The 27,775-nt window shown below is 39.0% G+C and overlaps 1 protein-coding gene across 7 annotated transcripts in view; it reads left to right on the forward strand.

The window, feature by feature from the left end:
* The window catches only part of Rbms3 (RNA binding motif single stranded interacting protein 3), a 760,386-nt gene that overhangs the window by 579,563 nt on the left and 153,048 nt on the right, over positions 1-27,775 (forward strand). The window lies entirely within an intron of this gene.

Consider the following 27,775-nt stretch of genomic DNA (forward strand, 5'->3'; position numbering starts at 1 on the left):
ACCGGCCACCCACTCTCAAGACAGTTTTAACCAGTGGCCCGGAGCAAAGTATATACAGAAGGCTTGAGCCATATTTCACAAGTGAAGTCTGCACACTTGCTACAACTATTTTTCATGCTTCCTCCTTTAATTTTGATGACTAGTAGCTCTGGTGGCCCCACTGGTTTTCGGGTGGTCTCCCAAGATGTCTGATCAGCTCCACTGTTTCCCTGAACCTCAGGGGTCTCTAATTTCTTTAGTGCCTATTTAGTACTCTGAATCTCACTCTGAAGCTTGGAGACTTCTTCCTCCTTTTCTCCCAAGCTTGCTTTCATCATCCCAACTTCCTTCTCCAAGGCCTCCATAACCTGCAAGCATCCTGGCAGAGGCACAGATGAGGTCCTTTGATTGTCCAACTGCCAATGCAGCCTGCTCCCAGCCTGCTGCTCCTTCTCACAGCACCTTTCCTTGCTCTTCAGCTCCTCCTTTGAGGTCTCAATGATGCTACTGAGGGACCTTTTCAGTGCCCCTACCTGTTCCATTGGGATATGTCGCTTCTGCTTCAGGGCCCGGAGCTCCTGTTGCAGCTGCTGCTCCTGTCGCTGGGCTCTAACATGTGCAAGGTGTTGGGTTTCAGCTTTGGCCTGGGGGGGGGGAAGGGCAAAGGAGAGCTATCCCAAGACCATGCCCTTCCCCCAGCCCTGGGGCAGTGCGGAAGCAGGCCACACCTCTCTGGGTCCAGAACCAGAAGGGCTGGCTTTGCGACCAGCCCCCCAACTTCTCACCAGCTAGCACATGTGCTCCCCATTTCACGGGCTTTGCCCATGGGGTGGTGCTATGCAAGTGACATTAGCTCATGAGGGGGTCTTCAGACAAGCTCACCAGCCTATCGCCAGCTCTTGGTAGATCACCCCTTTTCTTGTCACCATTACTATATTAGCTGTTGGCCACTCCTTTATTAAATCAGATTTGCTCTTGAAGCTGTCTCCAAGACTCCTCGAACGCCTGGCTTCCTTTGTGGGTAAGGAGGGAGGAAAAGGGATCTCATTTGGCCACGTGCACCTGAGGTCTTCCCTAGCCCCCCACTCCACCCTGGCCTTGCCTGCGGGTGGGTGACCAGGGGAGAGGGTGAAAAAGGGAGCACAGATAATAGAGTAAGTCTAGCATCCCCATGCCAGGGGAGGCGAACCTAGCCCGGCATTTGGCAGCCCGCTTCAGGGCCAGGAGCTCCTGCTGCAGCTGCTGGTCCTGTAGCTCTGGCTCTAACATGTGCAAGGAGAACAGGTGATCCAGGCAAGAGTCCATGGGCACTGCTGTAGGAGCTACATGCACAGGCAGTGCTGTGGCCACATCCATCTCTTTGCCCTTGTTGTTCTTGAGCTGCTGCAGTTTCTGCTCATGGTACTGTTTCTCCAGTTCCTGCTCCTGGCGGTGTTTGTGTTCATGCACCTGAGCTCAATGCCGCTGTGAGAGCTGTTCATGTTGCCTCTGGAATTATGCAATGAGGATCTGCTGCTTCTGCATTAGACTTCGTGTGGCAATGATCTCAGCAATCTTTTTGGCCTTCTGCTCTATTAGCATTTCTTTCTTGTTCTTCACCTCTGTGTATTTTTTTTCTCAAATTTTTATTATCAAACTGATGTACAGAGAGGTTACAGTATCATACGTTGGGCATTGGATACATTTCTTGTACTGTTTGTTGCCTTGTGTATTTTTGTGATAGATATTTCAACTGTTTGAGCTCTTTTGTTTGTTCTGTGTAATGCTCTTTTCATTTCCTGGGCATTCCTCATCAGAGCATGTGTGTCCTTTAACTCTTTCTGAAGAGTGACAATTTCCTTCCTGAGCCTGTTGTTTTCCATCATTCTCCTCCTTGGACATTCCCTTTTGCAATGTCCGTTTAGCTTGCAATAAGCGCATTGGTCTTGTCCTAGAGGTTCCCTCTTTCCATTTGCAACGGAGTTATACCATCAGGAATGGTTTCTTTTCTTTTTCTTTTTTTTTTTTTTTTTGGCCAGTCCTGGGCCTTGGACTCAGGGCCTGAGCACTGTCCCTGGCTTCCTTTTTGCTCAAGGCTAGCCACAGCGCCACTTCTGGCCGTTTTCTGTATATGTGGTGCTGGGGAATCGAACCCAGGGCCTCATGTATACGAGGCAAGCTCTCTTGCCACTAGGCCATATCCCCAGCCCCCAGGAATGGTTTCTTGATCCCTGTCCTGGTGCTGTTGCTAAAACTCGAGCTGCCTTTTGTAACTTCTCTTTCTCAACACCTTAATCTCAAACCACCTCAGCCTCCAAACCTTCAAACCTCCAGAGGAGCAAGCTTCCTTCCTGTAGGCCTTGCTTCTCCTCAGACTTTTAAGCCTTAAGCCTCAAGCCTCCTCGCAGGTGCTAGGCTTCTCTGTGCAGGTCTCAGGCTCCAGACTCTCCTTTTGGCCTCAGGATCTGGACTCCCCCCCAGGGCTCGGACTCCAGACTCCGCCCCAGGCCTCAGGCTCTGGACTCCTCCTCAGGTCTCAGGCTCCAGACAATCCCTCAGGCCTCAGGCTCCAGTGAACTTCTCTCCGATCCTCCACAGGCCGGTTCAGCTCCCTTTGCTGCTCTGGCAGGCCTGGTTCTGCTTGACTCTTGTCCTCCAGTTGGCTGGATTCAGCTGGCTGGATTCACCTCACCGCTCCCACTCGCTCATGGAGCCGTCCAGGCTGGGTTCACCACTCTGTTATTTTGGCTGGCCTGGTGGCTCCGCTCAGCTTCACTCACCTCCTTCTTCCTCCTCCTGCTCTTCTCTTCTCCCCTTTATGCCAAGGCAGGCAGCCTATTTATACACTTGGGTCTCTCAAGCCCCTCCATTACTCCTGACACAGCTTAATGCCATGACCCTTCCTATGTCCTAGGCCGTGACACAGCAGGGAGCGGGATTTCCCTGCCTGGTGGGTTATTGCAATTATTGGTCATAACAATATTAATGTGCCAAACTAATGGATATATACAATTATTAAACACAAAGAAAAATATTACAAAGAATATTTTCATGTAAAATCTTAGTGAAATAGTCTTGTCTTTCACCTTTAATACTAATTGCCTAGCATGCATGAAGCCCTGGATCGACTCCTCAGCACCACATAAACAGAAAAAGCCAGAAGTGGCGGTATGGCTCAAGAGTTAGAGTGTTAGCCTTGAGCAAAAAGAAGCCAGGGACAGTGCTCAGGCCTTGAGTCTAAGCCCCAGGACTGGCAAAAAAAAAAATGTGTGTGTGTGTGTGTGTGTGTGTGTGTGTGTGTGTGTGTCCATGATTTTCCTCCTTACTCAAGTGTTTGAATATTTTCCAAGGGTCAATTTTGTACTTTTCAACTTGACTTACGACTTTAATCTTTTGTTCTTTTTTGGCCTGGTTCATTTAGTTTAATATATTTTTATAGAAATCTATGCACATTTTACAAATAAGTCTTTTATTTGTTGTATACTGTTCATATTTTTCAACACCACGCATTCAGTCTCTCAACATATTTTCCCCAGTTTGATAATCTGGAATTTAAGTATTGCATAAATTTCATAAATGATGCCTTTCCTTGTGTTTTCTTCAATTTGAGAAATACAATAATAATAGTAATACCAAAACTCGTCAATGAAATTTTATTCAAAAACAGGATTTATTTTAGTTAGACACTGCTGGCTCAGGCTTGTAATCCTATCTACATAGGACACCATTTGAGGATAGAGATTCAAAACCAGTCAAGAAAGAAAAGTCAGTGAGACTCCAATCCCCAATAAACCATTCAGAAAATGCTGAAAGCACTGCTATCTATGGCTCAACTGGTAGAGCACTAGCCTTGAGGAAAAGAATCTCAGGAACAGTGCACGTGTGCTAATTTCCTAGGACTTTCATGTACTAATATAGGAAAAGTAGAAATAGGATTCATTCTCTCTATTACGTGTGGACATCTAGGTGAAAAGTCCACAAGCACATCCACTGTGGCTGATATAGGCTCATCTTCTTAGAGACTGTCCTGAATCAGACTGTATTTGAATTGCTTTAGTGGATCAAGATGCATTTTATATTTACCTAATGAATAAATGACAATAATTAGTGACGACATTAATTAAAAACAGTTCTCCACTTCTATTTACCAGAAATTCCCTACATAATACATTTAAATATACAAATTTTTTAGACTATTCTGATTTAAAGTTCAGGAAGTGATGACTTTATAGTTGGTGTAATTTATCAAAATAGATGAATTCCACAATTATAAGAATTCCTGAAATTGGCCTGAGGCAAAATTTGTTCTACTTTCATAAGAATTTCCATTTTCTTATTAGGAAAATGAAATACAATCTGAAATTTCAATCTAATTTCCCTCTAGGCATAAAAGAGAACACCTTAATTAGTATTTGTCTTTTCCACCCAACTACTTAGAGCTTTTTTTTCTTAGTTTTTCTAAGGATTGCAAAAAAACAAAATGAAGATCTGTTCAAGGATAAGATGTTCTTCATGTAGAAAGTCTGTTCTTAGACTTTATGTTCCACTTTTACCTTAACTTTATTCTCTGCATTGTTTCTCATCTTTTCACAGATAAAGATTTTGTTCTTATCTGAAAACTTTGTCCAGCACATTATTATCAGTTTGCTGATTTCAGTATGCCATGCCTAATATTGTTATTAGTTACACTGTAGAGCCAAAGAAACTGAAAAAAGCTAAACAACTTTCTTCTTCTTCTTCTTGTTCTTCTTGTTCTTCTTGTTCTTCTTGTTCTTGTTCTTCTTCTTCTTCTTCTTCTTCTTCTTCTTCTTCTTCTTCTTCTTCTTCTTCCTCCTCCTCCTCCTCCTCCTCCTCCTCCTCCTCCTTCTTCCTCTTCTTCTTCATCTTCTTCCTCCTCTTCCTCTTCTTCTTCATCTTCTTCCTTCTCTTCCTCTTCTTTGTCTTCTTCCTCTTCTTCTTCTTCATCTTCCTCCTCCTCTTTCTCCTTCTACTTCTCTTTCCCCCTCTTCTTGCCCCTCCCCCCAACTTTTCCTCCTCCTGTTCTTCCTCCTGGCTTATTCTTTAGGCTTTTTGCACAAAGCTGGTGTTCTACCACTTAAGCCAGGCCTCCACTTTTGACTTTTTGTTGGTTAATTGGTAATAAGAGTCTGTGGACTTTCTTCCCTGGGCTAACTTCAAATTCAGACCCTCAGAACTCAGCCTCCTGATTAGCTAGGGTTATAGGCATTCAGCACCAGCTCCCATGAAATCAAAACTACTTTTAAGCCTGTTCAGAATACAATTCATTTCTCAGTATTTATTATGGCACCTGGACATGCAAAAGGTGTAAGAATTGGAGCCCAACATCTGGGTGGTTAATTTAGTTGATATTCAGTGTGTCTACTCTGGACCAGACCTTATTTGATGACTTAATGATTGATGGATGACTTAATGATTAACAATAATTACTACAACTGTTAAACAAATATTTGTACATCTGCCATCATTATTCTTGTTTTTTCTCATTTCTTCCTTCCCTGGAGTATGTTGAATTGCACTCCAGAGATGTCCATGTCCCAACTGACAGAATATATCACTGTATTGCCTTACCTTATAGACATGATTAAAGAATATTGAGACACAGAATACATTGAGTTTTTCAATTGTGTCCAGCATAACTGTCAGGACATTTATAGGAACAAGGCAGAAAGATAGAATTAGTCATAGGGGATGGAGAAGCTGGAATGACATGAAGGAGCCACGAGCCAAGGAATGTAGATAGCTTAGAAGGCATGGTAACAGAGGCTCCATGAAGTCATCCATCACAGGGAGCAAGATCTGCTGAAACTGTGATTTTAGATCTCTAATGTGGAGAGAAGAGAAGAAAAGAATCTATTTGTTTTCAATTAAGCAACTGAATTTGTGGAAATGTATTAGAACAGCCGCAGGAAGCCGGGATAACCTTTCTACTTTCAAATCATTTCACATTCCATGCCATGATGTGTGCCTTTGGAACCTTAGTAATGCTAAGCATGTGGATGACAGAGTTAAGTTCAAGTTATTCACCATAGCAGATCAGGCTGTGCAGTTTTTCCAGTGGGTGTATCGCTAACTTTTTCAGCTGTCTTACTTACATGAATATAAATGCATTGAAATGGAAATGTGCTGGCCTTTCCCAGAAGAACAGATTATCCTTGAACCTAGTTCTTGAAGAAAGTAACCTCATCTGTTTGCTGCAAATAAATATTAAATTTAGTGACACAGGTACATGTAGATAAGCAAAGAAGGACTTCAATGATTTTTATGCCATAAGCAGTTGTGATTTGAAAACATTGAAATAACAGAAATGTTATTCCTAGGTATATATTTAGTTTTTATTTGTCTTGTTATCTTCACTGAAAACATTTTATTGTTTACAGTCTGTTACAAAGTTCTCTATTATAACACAAAATGTTTATCACAGGGGCTTGGAATATGGCCTAGTGGTAGAATGCTTGCCTCACATACATGAAGCTCTGGGTTTGATTCCTCAGCATCACATATACAGAAAAAGCCAGAAATGACACTGTGGCTCAAGTGGTAGAGTGCTAACCTTGAGCAAAAGAAGCCAGGGACAGTGTTCAGCCCTGAGTTCAAGCCCCAGGACTGGAAAAATAAAAGTTTATCACAGAAATTACATTTTTGTCTTTACTAATGGAAAAGGATTTGCATCTGTTATTGCTCATCTTCATTTATTTGAATATAAAGGACCCAATAGTAGTAGCAAAGTGCTGGTGACTTATGTCTACAACATTAGCTACTCAGGAGACTATAGTCTGCGGATCAAGGCATGATGGCAGCCAGTCTAGACAGATAAACCCATGAGACTCCTGACTCCAATTAGTCTGCAAAAAAGTTGAACGTGGAGGTGTGGCTCAAGTGGTATGGCTCCAGTCTTGATAGTAAAAGGCAAGCAAGTAAATAAGTCCTGAGTTCAAGCCCTGCTACTGGGACATATACACAAAAAAGTAAGCAGAGGTAGAAATTGCTTGCTATTTGGCTCATAAGAGTATAATGTATACCTCTGAAGGGTAAAGAAAATTAAAACTAGGACTAGGATGTAACTCAGTGGCAAAGTGCTTGCCTAGCAAGTGCAACGTCTTGGGTTTGATCACCAGTACCAAAAAAGAAAAGACAAAAAAGAAAAAGAAAACTACAACTAAAACATCTTGGTGCCTTCTTCCTTTGGTCACATTGAAAATATGTTGTTTTACCTTTCAGTTTCTCATCAGACTTTGTCCTGAAAAAGACACAGATATATGTACAAAAATCTCTTGGTTATTCTATTATTTTAATTTCAAAATAACTAACTTCTTTTATTGAGACAGGTTAGGAAACTTGGTTGCAGTTTTTTCAGACTGTAATTTATTCCTATATTTTATGATAAAAATGGAGAGCAAGCAAGAGTTAAAAATTATAAAGCTCTTATGACTGAGCTGCTCAATTAAAAACTCAAAAATCTATGCTTAGTGTGTTATATTAAGGTTTGTTTGGGAACACGAGTACAGAAATGTTGCCATTAACCCGATGTGAAATTCAGTCATATTGCTTGGAAAGATAATAAAAGTTTTAGTTGTCTTTAAATACAAACTTTATCTAGGAAGTTATGCAATTTAAATCAATATGATTAATATCATGGTTGTGTAATTTGAAAGAATTTTCTCCAAAGAAATGAGTCCCAATAATAGAACTGAATACAGCTTTGGAGGATAGTTTGACTAGATTCAAATGAACCATCATTTCTATCTATTTACTAATTATATGTGTTTGAGTAAGTTGTTAAACATCTCTAGACATATTTATAGAATCAGCATAATGGAAATAATCACCTCACTGAATCACTTTGGGAATTAATAAATTGCTGGGTCTGAATTTTTATAAGATGTATGATATGGAAATAATAGGTAAATCACCGGATCTCAGTGTGTAACACTTGAGTGGTATTTCTTATTAATTCTACAGATTCAGGTGCTGGAGAGTCTGCTGTATTCAGTATTCAGAGCCATTTGTACACCAGAAGAGCATGTGATCTCCAAGTACTTGATACCTAAATGGAAAGGAGTCTCAGATATTTGTCAGAAATGACCCTGAGTACATTTGTTGTTTCACAGGCCAGGGAGGTATGGAGGCAGATGTGAGGGATGGGAGCATGAAGGACCTTTCCCACAATATCAGCAAGATGCCTGGATCAAAGTTAGAATGGTTTGACAAACATCATCCTCATCATCAGCCTTATGAATACTCAAGAAGCAATGCAAGTTTGCTTCTAAGAATCTCTTGCTAACTCCATGTGTTTGAGAAAGCTTCTAAAACTTGGAATCTCTGTTTCTTCCAGCGCAAAATAGGTCTTGCCTTGTCCTATTGTTATAGGAAGTGAATGAAATAAAGTAGTAGTCTTCTGTAAGCTACCCTCTTAAAAATGGTAGTTTTCTTACCAAAAAAGAAATATTTGTTTTGTCTAGTGAATAGATAAGACCAGCTAAGGTCCTACATACATATTTTAATATAATAGTATTGAAAATTCCTTAATTACATTATTTTATATTAGTTAACTGTTCATGTTTTCATTTGTGGCAAATATACACAACTGTTAGTCCCTCATTTGTCAGGAGTGTACTATGTGTCCATTATATTCTGGGTGCTGGAGAATAGGGACAGACTGACAGGTGAGGTCTTTACTGTCCTAAAGCAATGCAGGGGCAATTCAAGATGGAAAGATGCAAAAAAGTAAAATAAAATCCCAAGAAAACAAATCATCTACTTTGATGATTTCAGGTCATAATCATATAAGTTCCTAATAATACGTAGGAATATATGACAGCAGGAAAGGTTGGTTAAGGCTCACTGGTAAGGCATTTAGAATTTTTTTTGGTAAAAGCTACATTGTTGCTGATCTTGGAATGCATTCTTAACAGAAGAATTTTAGCACAAAAATCCTGAAGTAAGAGTCCCCTTTTCTAGCGCCAATATAATTCAGAGCAAATTGTAGGCAGAGTTTTTAGAAATGCAGCTACTGCATATCTATAAATTCTATGACATCAAAATATTGGAGACTGTTAAGCAGGAGGTGGATATTTCCTGAGATTTAATTTGGACAGATCACTCAGATAGGCACACAGAAATTTATAATTTATATTGTAGAGTTGGGAGCATGATGGTCATTTTGAAGAAAATAGTCTATGGTTATACCTATTTTGGTTAACTGCTTGTTATGAGTAAACTTTCAGAATGTGATGGATCTATATATCTTTTAGTGTTGTCTGTAGGAAACTTTAGAACTTAAGGAAGTTCACAAATGCACACTAAGGAAACTCCTGACAAATAAATTTTATTTGAGGGACAGACCCAGAAAATGTTTTTCAAATGAAGGATTCAGACAGGATCCAAATACATACATATGTCTTACAATGATAGGCTTCGATAGTTTCCTTGTTTTATAAAGAACTGGGGTGTGTGTGAGTGTGTGTGTGTGTGTGTGTGTGTGTGTGTGTGTTTAATTCTGAGCTGGTTACGTACATAAGGAAAGTCTACATCACTCACACTCATGTGATACAGTATTCAGGAGGAAGTAAAAAAATAAAAAAGATCATATTACATGACACAGATAATAGAAAGTAACATTTAGCACACATTTGTTTTCAGAAGATCGCTACATGACTTGGGAAAACCCTATTTGAGAGAGGTAATTGGATGAAGCCTCTTAGAATGATAAATTGAACCCATACTTTTTTTATGTTCAGCCATGTCAAGTAAACTGATTTACATTACGAGGCACTCCTGACTTCTTTAATATAATGTACAATGTTACAAGAAGTATGTTTTGTAAGTAATATTTTCTATATTAGCATATGTAACTACTACAAGAAGGTATTAACTCCTAAGTCCTGGAAACTTGGTGCTCCTTAGTTATGACTTTGTAACTCAAGGTCAGAGTACCAAATTCAGCACACAAAGCCCTTGCCCTTGGCACTTAAAGGCCTGTTATTATGGGCAGAGATTAAAATTACCTTGGGCCAGGATCTATAATTTTCTATATTAAGTTTTGGATCAGTGCCATAGAACTAGGAAAGTAGGGGATCAGTAACACACTTAAAATGTTTCTTCTCATGAAGTAGAGAAATAATTCTGCTAAGGCCAGTGAAGATGACAAATATGAGTCACTCTAAGAGTGTTTTGTATTTAAAGTTTACAGTAAAACAGTATGAATTCCCATAGTTTGAATGTGACTCCCTCCCTCTCTCCCTCCCGCTCCCTCCCTCTTCTTTTCCCTCCCCCTCTACCTTCTTCCCTCCTTCCCTTTCTTCCCCCCTCTGTATGAGTGTGTGTGTGCGCACACGTGCATGTGCGTGCCTGTGTGTGTGTGCCTGTGTGTCCATATTGGGGTTTGGACTCAAGGCCTAGGTGTGGTTTTCTTGAGGTTTTTGCTCAATGCTAACACTCTGCCTGTTGATCCACAGCTCCATTTCTGGCTTTTGGGTGGTTAGAGATGAGTCTTTTGGCCTTTCCTGCCCAGGCTGGCTTCCAACCATGATCCTCAGATCTAGCCTCCAAACTAGCTAGGATGACAGACGTGAGCCATTCTCACATTGCTTCCTCTTCAATTTTGAAGAACCCTTGCTCAAGAGAACATTAAAAAAAAAAAATCCTCAATCACTTTCTCCTAGATGCCCCCAAGTCTCTGAGGGAAGAAAGCACCTGCAGCTTTTCTTAGTCCCCAGTGGGCATTGAAGGAGAGGGAAGGGAAAAATCACACAAGCCTTTCTCAGAAAGCAGCATATAGGAATTTTTACACATGGAAAGCCTGGCTTAGATGTGTTTACAGCATCTTTCACATTTTTCTTATACTCTAGAATTAGCTTTAAAATGTTTGAGCCAACACTAAGGAAGGAGGAAGACATTAAGTCAAAAATAGCACCTAATGAGTGCTTTCTAAAGCCAGGAGTGGACAATAAAGATGCTATCTTGCATAAATCTCTTCTTTTTTATATGTGCTTGCAATTTTTTATAATGAGCTGGACATCAAGAGCTCACAATTGTAATCCTAGCTACTCAAGAGTTTAAGAAATGTGATTCAAAGCCAGACTCAGTAGGAAAGTCTGTGAGATTCGTGTCCCCAATTAACCAGCAAGAAGCTAGAAAAGGGAAATGTAGATCAAGTGATGATTACCAGACGTGGGCAAAATGCTTAGATATAGCTCCAAGGCACCGAGTTCTAGATCTAGTCCCAGCGCTCATGCATGCACACACACACACACACACACACACACACACACACACACACAGAAATTTTATTTGGTACCATGTTGTGACAACTAAAGAACTTATTAATGTAACTCATAATTATCAAAGAGATGGGGGAAGGCACCCAAATATTAAAAGAGCAAAACCAACAAGCTACCTGAAGTTATTGAAAATCAAAATTAAAGCAGGATGTAAATAATGTATTTCTTTGTGATGCCCATTGCAATACTAATGCTGAATTGGAGTGAATGTTGTCCAGGTAACAGAAAATTTCTTGGTTCTGTTTCTATTTAGAATTTAGAGGAAGCTGTGACATAAGAGGCACAATCCAAAAACACATATTTTGTCAAAGAGAAAATTTATGAATGCATGGATAGGTTTAATCTTATTTCTTCTCTGCCTTCCCTCTTGCATCTGCCAGGTTTTACCTCTGATAGGCTTTGAGGCAAATGTGGGAGGAGCTGGACAAACAAATCCAATTGCTTTTGGGAAACTACTAGTAAGAAAGAAAACTAGATCCTGAAGGTCCAGTTGTGAGATTCAATAGTCAGGACTCTAAAGAATGAAAATGAGATCTAGGCAGATGGGCATCCAGGCAGATTGACAAAGACAGGGAAATGGGGCTGGGGATATGGCCTAGTGGCTAGAGTGCTTGCCTCATATACATGAGGCCCTGGGTTCGATTCCCCAGCACCACATATACAGAAAATGGCCAGAAGTGGCGCTGTGGCTCAAGTGGCAGAGTGCTAGCCTTGAGCAAGAAGAAGCCAGGGACAATGCTCAGGCCCTGAGTCCAAGCCCCAGGACTGGCCAAAAAAAAAAAAAAAGACAGGGAAATGGCTTGCAAATGGTATCTTTTTGTTTGCCCATGTTAGGATGATTGGTTGAATAGCTTTGTAAATTGGCTAGGTTTTTTTTTTTCCAAATTTTTATTATCAACCTTATGTACAGAGAGGTTACAGTTTCATACATTAGGCATTGGATACATTTCTTGAACTGTTTGTTACCTTGTCCCTCATACCCCTCTCACTCCTACCCCTTTCCCTTCCCCCCATGGGGTGTTCAGTTAAATTGGCTAGGTTTTTACTTTCGCTAGTCTGTTTGGTCTTGACTCCATATTGGCACTGGGCCAGAAAAGGCTTTTTATTTGGATTTCATAATGGATAGCAAATGAATGATACTATTGCCTTGGTTAATGTTAACTGAGAATCAAAGGAGTGACAAAAGGAATCTCCTTATTTTTCTACTTTACCCAACCTTTCACTAAAACATTGGTTTCTTTGAACTCACATTGTTATTGCTTTTTTGGGCTCCTTCACACTTAACTAAAGGAAATTTCCATCTCTTTCCCAATCCCCATTGTCTCTAGGAGTTGAGCACCTCAAAGAATAAAGATGACTTTCATTTATTTGTAGTGTGAGGCACCTAAGGGAGTCTTTCCTTCAACACATTCTTTTAAAAATGAAAATGCTTAGGTTTTTGAATCTTCTTCCTCAGGGATCCTTTATACTCCAGGATCCTTTAACTGTGGCATTAAAGTGGGAAAGAGAGGACTCCTGGTATCATTCCTTTTCTTCATTCAGATCCCATTCATTATCCAAAGACCCATGCACCCACTGGTTTCAGGATGTTCCTTCTGTTTCTTTTCCCAGAACACTTTATTACTCCTTGTCTCCAAAGCTCCTCCAGCCTTTCTTTGAGGTCTTTGGCAAGAGCGAGCATTTCACATTGCTAGATCTAAAATAATATACTTTTCCTGGTCACCCTCTGTGCATTGTATTGTTTTGACTATGTTTTCCTAGTACTTACCATAAGTAAAATTATATTTATATATTCAATTGTCCATTGACCTGACTCTCTCCTATGATATAATCTTTATGACAAGAGCGGTCATTATTCCAGCTCCATAGCATCTGTAATGATGTCTGCAGCATACCAAGTGCTCTAGAAGTGATTACTGAATGAATGAATGAATGAATGAATGAACGATGAATGACAATTGAGAAAAGCTTCAAGATTGGTATAAGGGGGGGAGGAACTAACATGATACAGGAGCCACTATAGGATGAATTATATAATATTTAGAGACCTAGAAATAATTCCTGTGTCCAACACTTTTTAGAATGCATGCTTACTCATGTCAGCTATGTTCTCTGAGCTTTACTTTTTTTCATCTCAAAATTAATTCCAATTCAAAGCAGTTTGTTTTGGCAAAGGAATTGCGGGGATCAGCACTGTCTCAAATACAGAAGAAGCTTAATTTCAAAATAGGTAACCATGCAATTACCTTATAAAAGAACATTAGGACTTAAAATTTATATGAGCTTGTAAAGTGTACTTAACTATTTTTTTTTTTTTTTTTTGCTGGTACCAAAGGTTGAACTTGGCCTCACAACTTCATGGACTAGCAACACACATCCATCCAAGCTTTTTTGCTAGTTATTTTGGGCATTGGGTCTCATGAACTTTTCTTTGAGATCCTCCAGATTTCAGCCTCAGGAGTAAGTTAGAATTACATGCACTAGCTGTCACTGCCTGGATATATGTGATTCATATTATTTCCAATTGTGCCCCTACTAGACACAAACACATTATTGTATGCTGTTCTCATTATAATTTGAACAAAAGCAGAGGTTCTGTCTCCTAAGCAACTGGATCTAGTTTCCTTAAGAACAACTTTCTAAATGATGAATTAAGTCATTGGTTCTCTATGGAGTCATGCAGAGGACTCCCCCCTGCTGTTCTGAAGGCCTAGGACATTACCCAAGTGACATTCCAATACAATATGACCAGTTCTAAAATAGGAGCAACTCACTACCTCTATCAGGGAGTAGTTTCATGCACATAGATGAAGGAAGAATGATGTGGGCTTCATTGATAAAGTCAGAAACACTTGCACAGTGCTTTGCCTTGTACATTACCTGGTAAGTCAGACAGTGTCTCTGTGGACCACCTCTATAAGAAAGAAACAGCTCTGTACATGTTATAGTAAATGGTGTGTTTAGATCCTTTCATGACCTCAGCCCTGGCAAAGCAGATCATAATGCACATGAAAAGGACACTGTCTTTCTTACCACTTTAAGTTTAGAGCTCAGAACAGAACCTGTGACCTCTCCGCCTGTCTGAGATGCATCAGAGTAATGCCTGCAGGTCAATTTTTCAACTCACAAGACTTCCTCTATGGTAGGATTCAAATGAGAGGCGAGGCGATCCAGGAAGATATATGTAAAAGGAATACTGTCTGGATGTGCCTCACAATGTTAATAATACCTGTTTGTTTTGTGCGTTTCTCTGTGTCCTAAAAATGATGATCCTACTTGGCACGCAAAATGATGTAATTACTGCCAATGCTTTGTTCATTGAGCATACACACACTGCTCTGCTACCTGTTCTATATATAGGAGGCTTGGAGGTCAATGCTCATGTAATCCTATGAGTTAAAAATTCCTATCACCCAGTTGTAAATAAGCCAAGGAAATTAGTTCATTCTTCTCTCCCTTTTTTTTTCCCATCCATCCAATCCTTTTCTTTTTCCTTCCTTCATTTTTGTGCCAGTAATGGAACTTGAACTACTTGAAATTTTACTCAGTGCTGACATTCTATCTTAGCCATACCTCTATTTTTGCTTTGATGTTGTTTAGTTGGCAAAAAGTGTCTTGCAGACTTTTCTGCCTTATCTGGCTTTGAATCTTGATCCTCAGCTCTCAGCCTCTTGAGTAACTAGGATTACAGACATGAGCCACTGGCACCTGCCATCACCCAAACTACATGTGACACTGAGATGCAGAAAAAGTCCATTGTCATCTAGGAATTATATTTATGTCTCTAATTATATTCTTATGAGGCGAGCACTTTATCATTAGGCCATATTCCCAGCCCCTACATTCTTTAAGAACTCCTTAAAACATTATTTTTTCTTTTGATAAAACCGTTATAAGTTCTTAAATGGTTAAGTATGACCCTTTCCTTTATATCTGTTACAAACCCAAGAAATATATATTATGTCCAATACAAAAATGTACTTCTTTGATTATGATAATTTTAAGTAAAAATGGGTATATTGCCAAACCACAATTACACAGAATATGTCCAACATATGACTAATTAAGTTTGTGATGGTCTTAGAAAACATGGAAAAGTTTCCAGTGCCTACTTTAGATAAGAAAGCCTTTATGACAGACTCATTAAACATTACATCTATTATGAAGAAATTCAGAGATGTTTTTTGCAGAAATATTTTTAAAACCTGAGAGCATCGATCTACTATACAACTGAATTCAGTGCTATGGTCATCACTAATTTCGCTGTAAGTTCTCTGCTGTCATCAAGTCTTAGGACATTTGTGATATCTTTCAATATCCTAAATGTGCCTGGTGTATATATGTGTGTGTGCATGAAAGCACATAAATATGGACGTGTGTAAGTGTAACCACTTGCATTCCAAGAGCTACTTTATATGGATAGGTATATTATGTGTGCAAACATATGTACGTGTGTGTGAACACCTATGGTCTAGGAACTTAGGAGAGTAACAGAAATTCTACCTTTAACAGGCTTTTGACCTTGAGATAATGATGTATATATGAGTGAGTTGAGACTTCTCACAGATGCCAGGCTAGAAGGGTAATGTAGTAGATGCATGACGAGAGAAATTGAAATCGACATAAAGGCTTTCAAACTAATTTTATAGTTTCTTTGCTGCCAGCAAGGATACCCTAAAGACTAGGAGTGTGTCAGCTTCATTTCCTGCTCAGACTTATCACAGATAGCCCCAAATCTGAAATATAGATCCATTAAGACATGAGTTTTGGCCGGGCACTGGAGGCTCATGCTTGTAATCCTAGCTCCTCAGGAATCTGAGATCTAGAGACTGACAATTAGAAGCCAGTTTGATGTAAGACTCCATCTTCAAAATCACCAGCAAAAAGCTGGGCTCAGGTGGAAGGGTTCTCCCTGAACAAGGAAGCTGGGCAAACTAGAGGTGAAAGTGTAAACACAGTTTTGACAAAACAAAGTGATACAACTCCTGACTTTTGAATGTAATTCTGGCAAGAATGAATGAATAAGTTAAATTAATGTGTTACAATGGATTTTGGTGAAATTTTTCATGGCTTTGAGGGATGGACAAAAAAGTCAAGAAACTGTATCAAAGTGAGTAGGAAGAGAAGAAAGGAGTGCAGGCAGTGACAATGAGTCTGGACAGGTGTGCAAATCACAACCCTTTGGTGAATTTAAGTAAGCATGGGGCAGTACATACCTGGGCCATGAGGTTAACAGCCTTTTGTGTTAGGGCTTTGGTTTAAGTCAGTCTTGTGCTCTGTAAGCATAAAACTTGCATTTTAGGAAGCTCTGGAGGCAGCTAGGATCCATATAAGGTACCTTTATGATTTACTGTCAGTAGAAAAGGGTGTTTATCTAAAAAAATGGATTCTTCCACTGCTAACTTCTCTGGTGTATTCTTATCCCTAAGCCTTTTGTCCTTCAGTTCCTATGAAAGAAGAGTTGAATATTTGCAGGGATTGTTTTCATTTAAAAATCCTTTTTAGGCTAGGCTGCCAAGTAACTTTCTAAAAAAGTGATTCCTTGCATTGATTTAGTCACCACTGTTTATAGCTTGGATGATTTTTAATGTCTCTGAAAAAGAAGTTTCTCGAACCTGGGTTAAACTTACAATGCAGGTTATATAAGAAGAATTCAAGTTCTCAGTTTCAGTACCTTGTCTTTGAGAAAATCCTAAATTCTTGCCTTTGTAAAAGTTCCCTTGCTAAAAGGTAAAGCTCCCCAACTGATAACTCTAGCATTGTTCACTGATACCTCTTACTTATTACTTAGCATTTACTTAGAAATGGAAATTCTATCTATTTCTACTAACTTAGTTTAGTTCATTGTGGGAATTCTTTCAGTCTGTAGCATACGAAATACATGTTTAGAGAGCATAAGGGAAATTGAGATGTTAGGGTATTTTTGTATGTTTTCATAACATTTGGATGCAGTTTGGGGGGTTCATATGTGCTTGATTCCTTGTTAGGTGATCATCTGTGTGTATAAAAAAGAACTTGGTTGCTGGGTGCTGGTAGCTCATGCCTGCAATCCTAGCTAAGCAGAAGGCTGAAGTCTGAGGGACAAGTGTCAAAGGTGGCTTGGGTAGAAAAGTTGATGACACACTTGTCTCCAAATTAACCACCAAAAAGCCAGATGTGAAGCTGTATCTCGAAGCTTGAGCAAAAGAGCTCAGGGACAGTGCCCAAGCTTTGAGTTCTACCCATATTACTGGCACAAAAAGAAAGAAAGAAACAAAAGGAGAGAAGAGAGGAGGGGAAAAAAAGGAAAGAAAGGAAATGAAAAGAAGAAGAAAAAAAGAGAAAAGAAAAGAAACTCCATTTTATAATTTAAGATTCTTTGCCATCTTTCTCCAGTGGATCTGTTCTTTACTAGTGCACTAAACATGAATTCTATGTAAAATGTGCAGTAACTGCTGGGTTTAGAATGGTAAATTTTCAGTTTTTAGTTTTTGCAATAAGCTGGTTGATTTATACATGGAAATTATGGAATCCCTCTGCTCCTTTAAAGGACAAAATGCCTGTGCTCTACTCTCCAATTCTTTCAAGTTTCATTATAGAAGAGATCTTAAAAAGTGATTTTTGTCAGTCGGACTACATTTATTTTGAATTCTGTTAGAAAATGATGTATTTCTGTCTATCACATGAGATAAAATTTAATGAGATAATGCTAATTTACTTTTGATAAACATTTATAAATTGTAGCACATCTAATTAGGCTACAATTCTGATAAGCATTCAAAATGATTGTATGTGCAAATATGCAAAGCTCTTCGCATATGAGATAAACTATACATGTGAAATAATATTGCTTTCTTTGAAATTATAAAGAAAAGTATTGGATGGATTAGAAGTTATACATTTTCCTCAGAGGAATCATTAAAAGAGAGAAATTTCTGTTTTATTCTACTCAAATACTTGGGATTTGCTAACTTTATCATGTTTTCATTCCATTCATGTATTTATATGTTTTAGTATGAAAAGCATTTGTCTACTAAAGGTTATGGTTATAATTTTCTTTTCTGCATCTCTTTCTAATAAAAAATTCCATCTTCTATGTAATATATAAATGTGACAAGCAGAGCTCAAATAACTGTGCCTAAACTGAAAACAGTGCCTGGGAAATTAAAAAGGAGGCATGATCAGAATGCTCTGTTTGTTTAATAAGTAGATTGCTGTTTTTCAAGAATATTCACCTTAGAAATCTTTTCCTTGATATATTTCTTTTCAGTCCATAGGAATGTTAATGTGTGGTTAGTTATGTCAATTGCTGTTTCTTGTACATGCTGGTACTTTCCATTTTCTAGGTCAATGTATTATTTTTATTGAGCCCTGCTGTGCCTGGTTAAAATTCTGTTTCATCTACTTGAGACATCAATTTTCTCTATTTGAAAGAATAATACTACCATTTATACCTCATGGAGTATAGATTTTCTTCAAAGCCATCCTCTTAGATAAGAAGAGAATTATCCGTGGAGCGTTTGTACCTGGAGTATATATTCCTAGCTACTCAAGAGGGTGAACTCTGGGAATTGAGGTTCAAAGCAGTCCTGGGCAGACAAACCACAGAGACTGTTATCTTCATGAGCCAGCACAAAGCCAGAGTGGAGCTGTGGATCAGAGTGGGCCAGCCTTGGATGAAAAAGCCATGTGAAAGCATTAGGTCGACATGCAACATCAATAACAACAACAAAAAAAAAGAGAGAGAGACAGAGACAGTCAGAGAGAAAGAAAGAGAGGGGAAGGGAAGGAAGGAGAGAGGGAGAAAAGGGAGAAAGGAAAGAAAAAGGAAGTAAAGACAGAGAAAAAAGAAATCTTACTTAAAAAATCCAAATTGTTAATGTATTTGCATTCTTAAAATAGAGAAGTGATTATAAGTTTGTTGTTGAGTCTGTAATACAATTTCTCATAAAATGATTTTGTTCATCTTACTGTAGACAAATATTTGTTACCTGCTTTTATCATCTCTATGGGACATTTTCTTTCATGTAAGGCTATTTTCCATAGTAGAGGATTACATATGAAAGTAAACATAAACTGTGATCCATTTTGTAGGGGATTCAATTAGGAACAAGAATGCAAATAATTTTTTCAAGGATGCTATTTATATTTTTCCATATTTCTTATTTATATTCCCCTGCTACTTTTGGCTGCCATGATAGAAGTTAACATGTGTTCGACCCTTGCCAGCACTAGCCATGTGATCTGTTTATTCTTTTAAAACATTTGAAATATCTCATTGGCTGCCTAGTTTTCAGTTCAAATCTTAACCTGTGGCCAGAGAATCACTGCAGGCATATTTTAATGAATACCAACTCTCTTTTGCTGCATCCATCAGAAGAGCTGTATAGAACTTATTTCCTTTTACTCCAGATTGTAAAGAACACAGAATGTAAGCATTGTAAGCATTTGGGGACAGCAGTGACTTAGAAGTCTTAAGAACACAGTCCTAATTACCACAAATAGGGTGAAAGTTAATAATACTTTTACTTCTAGTATTTAAAAAAATATCTTTAGTTGTACAAAGGGATTTCAATTCAACATGGCAGTTTGTAAGTACAATGAATCTTGATCAATGTCACCTCTTTCATCATTGTCCCCCATCTTTCCCAACTCTACCCATCCTGTGAAGTTCCCTCTATTTTCTTTTTTTTTTTTTTTTGGCCAGTCCTGGGGCTTGGACTCAGGGCCTGAGCACTGTCCCTGGCTTCTTCTTGCTCAAGGCTAGCACTCTGCCACTTGAGCCACAGCGCCACTTCTGGCCATTTTCTGTATATGTGGTGCTGGGGAATCGAACCTAGGGCCTCATGTATATGAGGCAGGCACTCTTGCCACTAGGCCATATCCCCAGCCCCCCTTCTATTTTCTTATGTCCAAATCCTGTAACAGGTGAGATCTGCATACTTTTCAGGATAAAATTTTATCACAACTAATTACTATTCAAATTATTAGAGCATACCTATTATAGTATACAAACATTATATGGTAAAGAGGTTGTGATTAAAAAGGAAATGCAACCAAATTGTTTCCTTTACCATATACAAAAGGTTTCCTAAATCTGAACTATATTGATTTTGTGTTGAAAGAGGCAACTTTTACTATGCAAATTGTAATTTCTATTTAGAGCTTGATAGTTTTACATCTAGAAATATATACATGTGCATATCCCTAAGAAATGTATGTGTTGAGAAGGTACTGGTGGCTATACATGTAACCCTACCTACTTAGGAGACTGAGATGTGGAGGATTGTGGTTGGAAGCTAGCATAAACAGAAAGGCCTTGAGAATCCACCTACAAAACCCAAAACAGAAAAATCTGGGCTAGAAGCAGGCTTGAGTGGTAGACCACCAGCTAATCAAACAAGCTAAGCAAGCATGAGGCCTTTACTTTTACTGCAGTACAAGAGGAAGAAAGAGAGGAAGGAGAAGGAGGAGGAGGAAGAGGAGGAGCAAGGGGAAGGGGAAGGAGAAGGAGAAGGACAAGGAAGAAGGAAGAAGAAAGAAGGAAGGAGGAGGAAGAGGAAGAGGAAAAGGAAGAAGAAGAGGAAAAGGAAGAAGAAGAAGAAAAGAGGAGGAGGAGGAGGAGGAGGAGGAGGAGGAGGAGGAGGAGGAGGAGGAGGAGGAGGAGGAGGAGGAGGAGGGCAGTTTTTTGTATCATGTATAGTGAGATTGGTGAATATTTCCTAATAAAACTCATGCAGACATATTAGAAGGCACTATTTTTACTTCTTGGTAAGCTATCAGAGAACAATCCTAGTAACCTTCGAGAATGAACGTATTTCAAGTTTTAAAATGAAAATCAAAATAAGTTGCTGAGCAATAATCTTTGCTGTATTATTTCTTGGTTTGTTTAGAACAACAAATCCTGGAATCTGTTGGATCACTGTGTGTGTTTAAATATTGTATTTCAGTGTTTAGTATACGTTTTGAAAAACTAGAAATACTCAACTAGGCAAGCAAACAGTAATTACTCCTTCATAATTACTGTGAAACTTTATTGCCCTGCATTGTTATAATTATATTTTAAATGCTATGTATTTGCATGATAGACCATAATACCTTCTAGTACATTGCAAACTGTGGCTTATAACAGCCTCTTGCTCCCACAAAGGCCTCTTTTTCATTTAGTCTCTATCTTAACTACTGTTAAAAGAGACTAAGCAGAATTAATTGGCACCATAATTCTGCAATATGAAAATTGGAGGCAATACAGCATTTCTGTGCTACTAAAATCATCTTATAAATCAGAGGAGCTCATGTTTAACAATGAAGATGTATTATTCCTTCAGGGTTTTTTTTTTGCCAGCTGGTCAGTCATAACACAACCCAGAATGTGGCCTCCATTCCAAAGGAACACAGTGAGGTTATATTACTATTTCAAGTAAAATTGTCTCTAATGAGTAGTCCATTATCTTTCTGCTTTTATTTTTAACTATTATTACCCAGTTAGGATTACCATTATTTCATCATTTATTTGCAAGAGTTCAGTAAAAGTTCACATCCATCAACATTGTATTTTACTATTAAGACAAGTATGGGTTATTCACACAGTAATACTACCAGAGGGTGGTGGCTAAGGTGAAAATCCCAGGTTCCTGATATCTCCAACAAAGAAACTAATGAAGGCACCCACACAAATGTAAAATGGTGAAACAAGGAGATTAATAGAAAGACAGAACAATGACAGGCCTGAGCTATGTGAAGAGAAATGATAGGTAGGCCTGTGCTAGATTGCTCAAGAGCAAAGCACGAGGTTAAGAATTTTATTTTCTAGGATTTGTATTGGGAAAAGAGTTCTTGGTAATGACAGAATGCTGGTCTTAGGGAAATGAAAGATCATAATTTGGCAGATTTCCAGGAGGGATCTGCATGTGCCCAAGGTAGCCATCACATAGTTTTAAGAATATAGCTAGCTAGCTAGATAGATAGATATAGATATAGATATAAAGATGCATCGTTGCTGTGCTAAAATCTGCGATATGTAAAACTTAAAAAGATAGGTTATTTTGGTTCATGATTTCAAAGGTTCTAGTCCAAGCCTGGTTGGCTTGTTGTTTCTGGATCCTGATGGCACAGATTACTAACGGTGTTGACAGCTACCTCTGAGAGGAGCCTGTACTCAGTCTGGGGCCTATGAATTAACTGAAGGCAGGATTAAAATTTTAGCCTTCAATATGCAGCCATCTTGGAATTCAGGTAAAACCTGACCCCTTCCAGGTGTCAATGGCTCTGATCCAGAGACAATGACCTGCTAGACCACCTGTGGTTGACAAATGACCACAATACTTTATCTGTGACTGGGACTATTTATGATACCTCTTCCCTCTACCCCAATTCCTCCTCCTACTTAAAGCTAAGTCAAATGTCTAGGTAGATGAGTGGAAATCGTTTTCCTCTTCCCAGAGCTGCCCATGCAGTGTAATAAGCTTCCCTTCATATCCCTTCACCATTATTCAACTTTTATCTGGGCATTGCAATGACTATAGGTCAGGCTGGATCTGACCTACAAAACCCAGGGTTTGCAGGCTGGACTCTGAAACATGTTGAAGTAGAGCACGTGTGGCTCATGCCTGTAATCTTAGCTAATCAGGAGGCTGACATCTGAGGACCATGGTTTTAAGTCAACTGAGGCAGAAAAATTCCTGTGAGAATCTTATCTCTACCCACTCAAAAACCGGTAGCAGGGCTGTGGCTTAATGTGGTAGAGCACCAGCCTTCAGCACAAAAAGCTCTGGGATAGTACCTGGGCACCAGGTTCAAGCCCCACGACCAAAAATGTTAAAAAAAATAAAATAAAATAAAAATAAACAACAACAAAAATACCATACCCCCCAAAAAAAACATATTGAGTTAAGGTGGTGTGGTGAATAAAAATTATTCATCTCCATGGTAGCTGAGGAGAGAGAGAGTGTGTATGGGGTGTGAGGTAACCATGTAGCTAAGTACGTCTTTCCAGAACATGACCGGGTGACCTCTCCACCCAATAATCCATGTGGAGATCCATTGATTAGAATGTGGCATCACTTCTCATTGGAAGCCTTTTAGGGGAACACATTAAAAATTTTAATGAACTTTGAAAATAACAGGGTTTTCTGTGGCAAATGTGAATTGCTGCCAAAGGCAAAATAAAATTTTGGAAATTATCAGGAATGATATAAGAACAAAGTAAGCAAATTGACGTCTTTTAAAATACAAATATAAGGTTAGTAGCAGAATCCTTATGACATTAAGGGAAAAGTGAGATGAAGACTGAGGAAAGGAGTGACAAGATGTTTTTCCCCCAAGTACTGGACATGCAAGAGGACAATCACATTCTTTCCCATGATACACTGGGTCATTGGTGACCTTTTAGTCATGAACTGCAAACCATGAAAATCTGACTCTGTTTATGAATGGAACTTCTTATGTGAGCCTATTCAATGCATTGGAATGGAGTGCACAGATATGGCACTTCCTTCTCTGAGGATGGTGCTGACAGATAAAATTCCAGTCTTCCCTGCAAACTGGGAACATATGGCTTACTGCTACCTGAGTTTGGGGCAAGGCAAGGAAATTCCCCTAACTTAGGGAGGAGAGAATACTACTAGTTACCTCATGAATTAGTGTGAGGGATGTAAAAGTGGAATTTTCAGTGAAACTTTAGTTATTAGTATCAATGAATAACCTCAGTTATTAGCATACAAAAGAAGATTTTTCCTTGGATAGTGGTCTTTGGCATTTATTTTTGCCTTTAATTGTGTACCAGTGAATACAATGATGTATGAATTTGTAGTGGGGAGGTTGTGAATGCGTGTGAATTAGTATGTACTAAAAAAAATTCTTGACAGAGGCACATCAAGATGACACCCCTCCCACAGAAAGTTGAATCAATTCACTGGAGTGTGAAATGTAAGGTACTTCTAGATTTATTTGCCTCTTTGGAGAAATTTATTTTGCCAGTGATGAACCTGCATGTTAGCATGACATCCCATTTAATGGGTGGCTGTACCTCAAATCTTCAAGATATCAAGAGGGAAAATAATCTTCAGAGAGCAATGGTTTACATAGTATATAAACATTGTTTTGAAATCTTGCAAAAATATTCTTACTCACTGAATATCAGAACACAGTGATCGTGTTTTAGCCTTCAACTTTTCCATCTGGAGTAAGAACTGAAATTATTTCTAGTGGAAATGTTCCAACAATCAACAGACATTCCAAGGTGTAGTCTAGTGATTACTGTAGTTTCCAAAGGCAAGGGAGTCACAGGCTCATTAGAGAACACTCTTTAAAGGCATTTCTGTTCAGGTAGGCAATACTGAATGCCTCCAGTATGCAATAGCTCCTTTATCCTCACAGGATATCCGAAGACCCCAGTAGATGCCTGAAACTGCCAATAGTACCAAACCTTACCTATGTCTTTGGCAATAGATAATAAAATTTAATTTAAAAATTAGGCACATAGTTATTGAGTTTTTGTTGTCCCTTCCTAAGAATACCCTCTTTTGATGCATGTGAGCATATAAAATGATGCTATTGAATTGAACTCCAAGAAATGGAAACAAGAGGTTTCTTATTCTACTGTTTTCATTGTTTGTCTTTCCTTTTTTTCTTTATTTCCTTTTCTATACTATATTTAATTTCTGTGCCCTATGTCTTGTATATAAATCTATCTGATTTGGTGAGGGGTTAAAGGAAGCACAGAAATGTTGGGACCAAGGGTGAACCAATTCAGCACTGATTTTAACACTATGTTGGAAATGAACTATACAACTTGGAGGGGGGCAGAGATGGGAGGGGGAAGCTGGATAACACTGTTCAAAAAGAAATGTACTCATTACCCAACTCATACAGCTGTAAGCCCTGTGTACATCATCTTTAAATAAAATTTTAAAAATTGGCACAGTAAAATATTCACAATAAACTGAAAACATAATTTTTCACACTCATAATCTTAGTAATTCAGAAGGCTGAAATCTGAGACACAGGCAGGCAAATCTGAGAGAAAACTACCTCTTAAACCAGCAAAAATACAGGAGAAGAGCTGTGGTTTATGTGGTAAATGCCAGTCTTTAGAAGCCAGATAAGAGCACAATGCCCTGAGATCAGGGCCCAGTAGCATCCCAACACAAAAAAAAAAAGGTTGGACAAAATTTTGTTTTGGAGAGCCAAATTATTTTTTTTTCAAATGCTTGTTTACAGTTACCTGTCTGTGCATACTTATTTGTAGACACATGTTTGCCAGTATTTTTTTTTTCCACTGCTGATTTTGGAAATACTGAAGACTTCCACAATAACGTCTGGCTTCATTGAATTGAGATAATTCTATCTAGGGGTAGAAACAAAGAAGAATGGATATCACAAATTGTGTGAATTGTTTCTTAAGACAATGGTGTTGTCAGTTAGAAAATCTTAATGACACAAAGCAATGAAGATTTCTTCAGTTTATACATTTGTGAAATGTCTTTTCCTGTTGTTACTTGAACTTCCATGATTTTCTGTGGCCGACTACAGGACAGCTCTGCACCTCTGCTGCTCTCAGATGCAGATTTACATGCCTGGGGATTGCTCGCCATTGGGTCATCTGGTGTAGCCTTGGATGGATCTTGTACATTTGCACTGTATCCTCCAGCAGAGCTGCCTGGGAATACCCACATAGCCATACAGAGGAAGAACCCATTGCTTAACCATAGTTCAGCGTTTGCTAGCATTTCATTCACCCAGGCAATCACATGCAGATCAGAACAAAGACAAGAGTGAGGGAACTGTTCAATATTTCTAGGAATAAAGCAAGGACACAGGGGAGGCTAAAAACTTAGACCTACTACAATTGATAGCTGGACACTTTTTTTTTCTTAAACTCAGAACCTGGGTGCTGCCTTTGAGTTTTTTCTGCTCACAACTATTATTGTAACACTTGAGCCCCAGCTCTGTTTCCAGCTTGTTGGTGGTACACTGGAGATTAGAGTATCACTGACTTTCCTTTTGGAGCTGGCTTTGAACAGTGATCCTTGGCTCTCAGCCTTGAGTAGCAAGGATTATAAGTATAAGCCACTGACACACAGCTTAGGCACATTTTCCCAATTGGTGAGTAGAGGAGGTGATTTGTTTTATTTTTCAGATTGTAAACTTAACAAAATAATATTTAGTTGCTCCCAACAAACCAACAAACTAACCTTTCCGATTGTTGTACTGTATGTGAAAGCATAGGTATCGGCCATCCCAGAGGACCATGCGGAGATAATCACAGGCAGGAGAAGAAGGTTCATAAGGAGGTTTATTAGTGGGGCCATAGTTCCCACGGGAGAGGGAGCTACATGGCATCTGCACCTTATCCAGGTGGCAGCTTCTCTCTCTCTAGGGGTAAAGGGGAAGTAGTTAGGTAGTGAGTAGGAGTGGCTCATTAGGTATGGGTGGATCTGGGGGCTAGTGGGAGGAGCTGAGGACCTGTGGCTAGGGAAATGCTAACAGTATGCACCAAGTTTGTTAGAACAATATGACTTTCTTTTCTAGTAAGGTATATGTCAGCTGTTATCAAAGAATAATATTGCCTTGTAGGAGTTTTTACAAATTGTCATTTTCCAATGTCATTGTTTGGGAGAATAATTTCAACATATTTTAGTTTGGCTACTTATTTCTAGGAAGTAAATTTATTAATGACACAGACATCTTCCATAATAGGTTTAGGACTCATGAGTTCTAGTCATCTCCTTTTGTTACCTGAAACTAAGGTTTGTATTGCTGCCCCTCTACCAGACACCCAGTAAGTAAAAATTAGTGGAAGAAAATCAATTTGTTCCTGGCCAGAATTAAGCAAAACAGGGGAGACTTACCTGCTCCAAATTCCCATTTTACAGAGCTTATGGATCTGAGGGGCTGGGTTTCTAGAACATAGCAGCATCTCCTTTCTCACTCTGGAAATGGACCTAGGACTCAGCCCCCTGCATTTTGTCTTAAGACAAACATATTATATATTACTTCCTGCAAGTCATTTCTGGGAGCTGAGGACTGGTGGGCTATTATACAGGCTTCTCATTAGACATTAGAATACCACCAGGAGAGAACTAAGTTGTTTAAAGATTAGGGAAAATCCTATGGAGGGAGGTGAAAGACTGACTGCCCCAGGGAGCTGCTCCATCCATTTTGGCTATATTTTCTCATGTATGTTCACTTAATATTCTAGTAATTATTCTCTCTGGGATTTGGAGTAGGTTTTACTGGAGAACTGAAGTGGAAAGGATTGGGTCAGCTTCTAGCCCTTTTGAAACTGCAAAGGATTAATGAGAAAATAAAGCTAATTTGGTGGCAATTTAGCAAAACCTCTCCCTTTTTAGAAACAAACTGCCAAATATCCTTTCCAAAAATTGAATCTTCCAGTTTTTGTAGCGCAGGGACAGTTTCTCTGGAGGAGAAATAATCACCCACAAGCAAGGACTGATTATGGGCCTGCTTCTAACTTCACTGCTAGAGCACATGCTCACTTGCCTCTTCTAAGAAAAGTTCATATTCTACTTCAACAA

This window comes from Perognathus longimembris, chromosome 6 (assembly GCF_023159225.1).
Source record: "Perognathus longimembris pacificus isolate PPM17 chromosome 6, ASM2315922v1, whole genome shotgun sequence".
Lineage (NCBI taxonomy): Eukaryota > Metazoa > Chordata > Mammalia > Rodentia > Heteromyidae > Perognathus > Perognathus longimembris.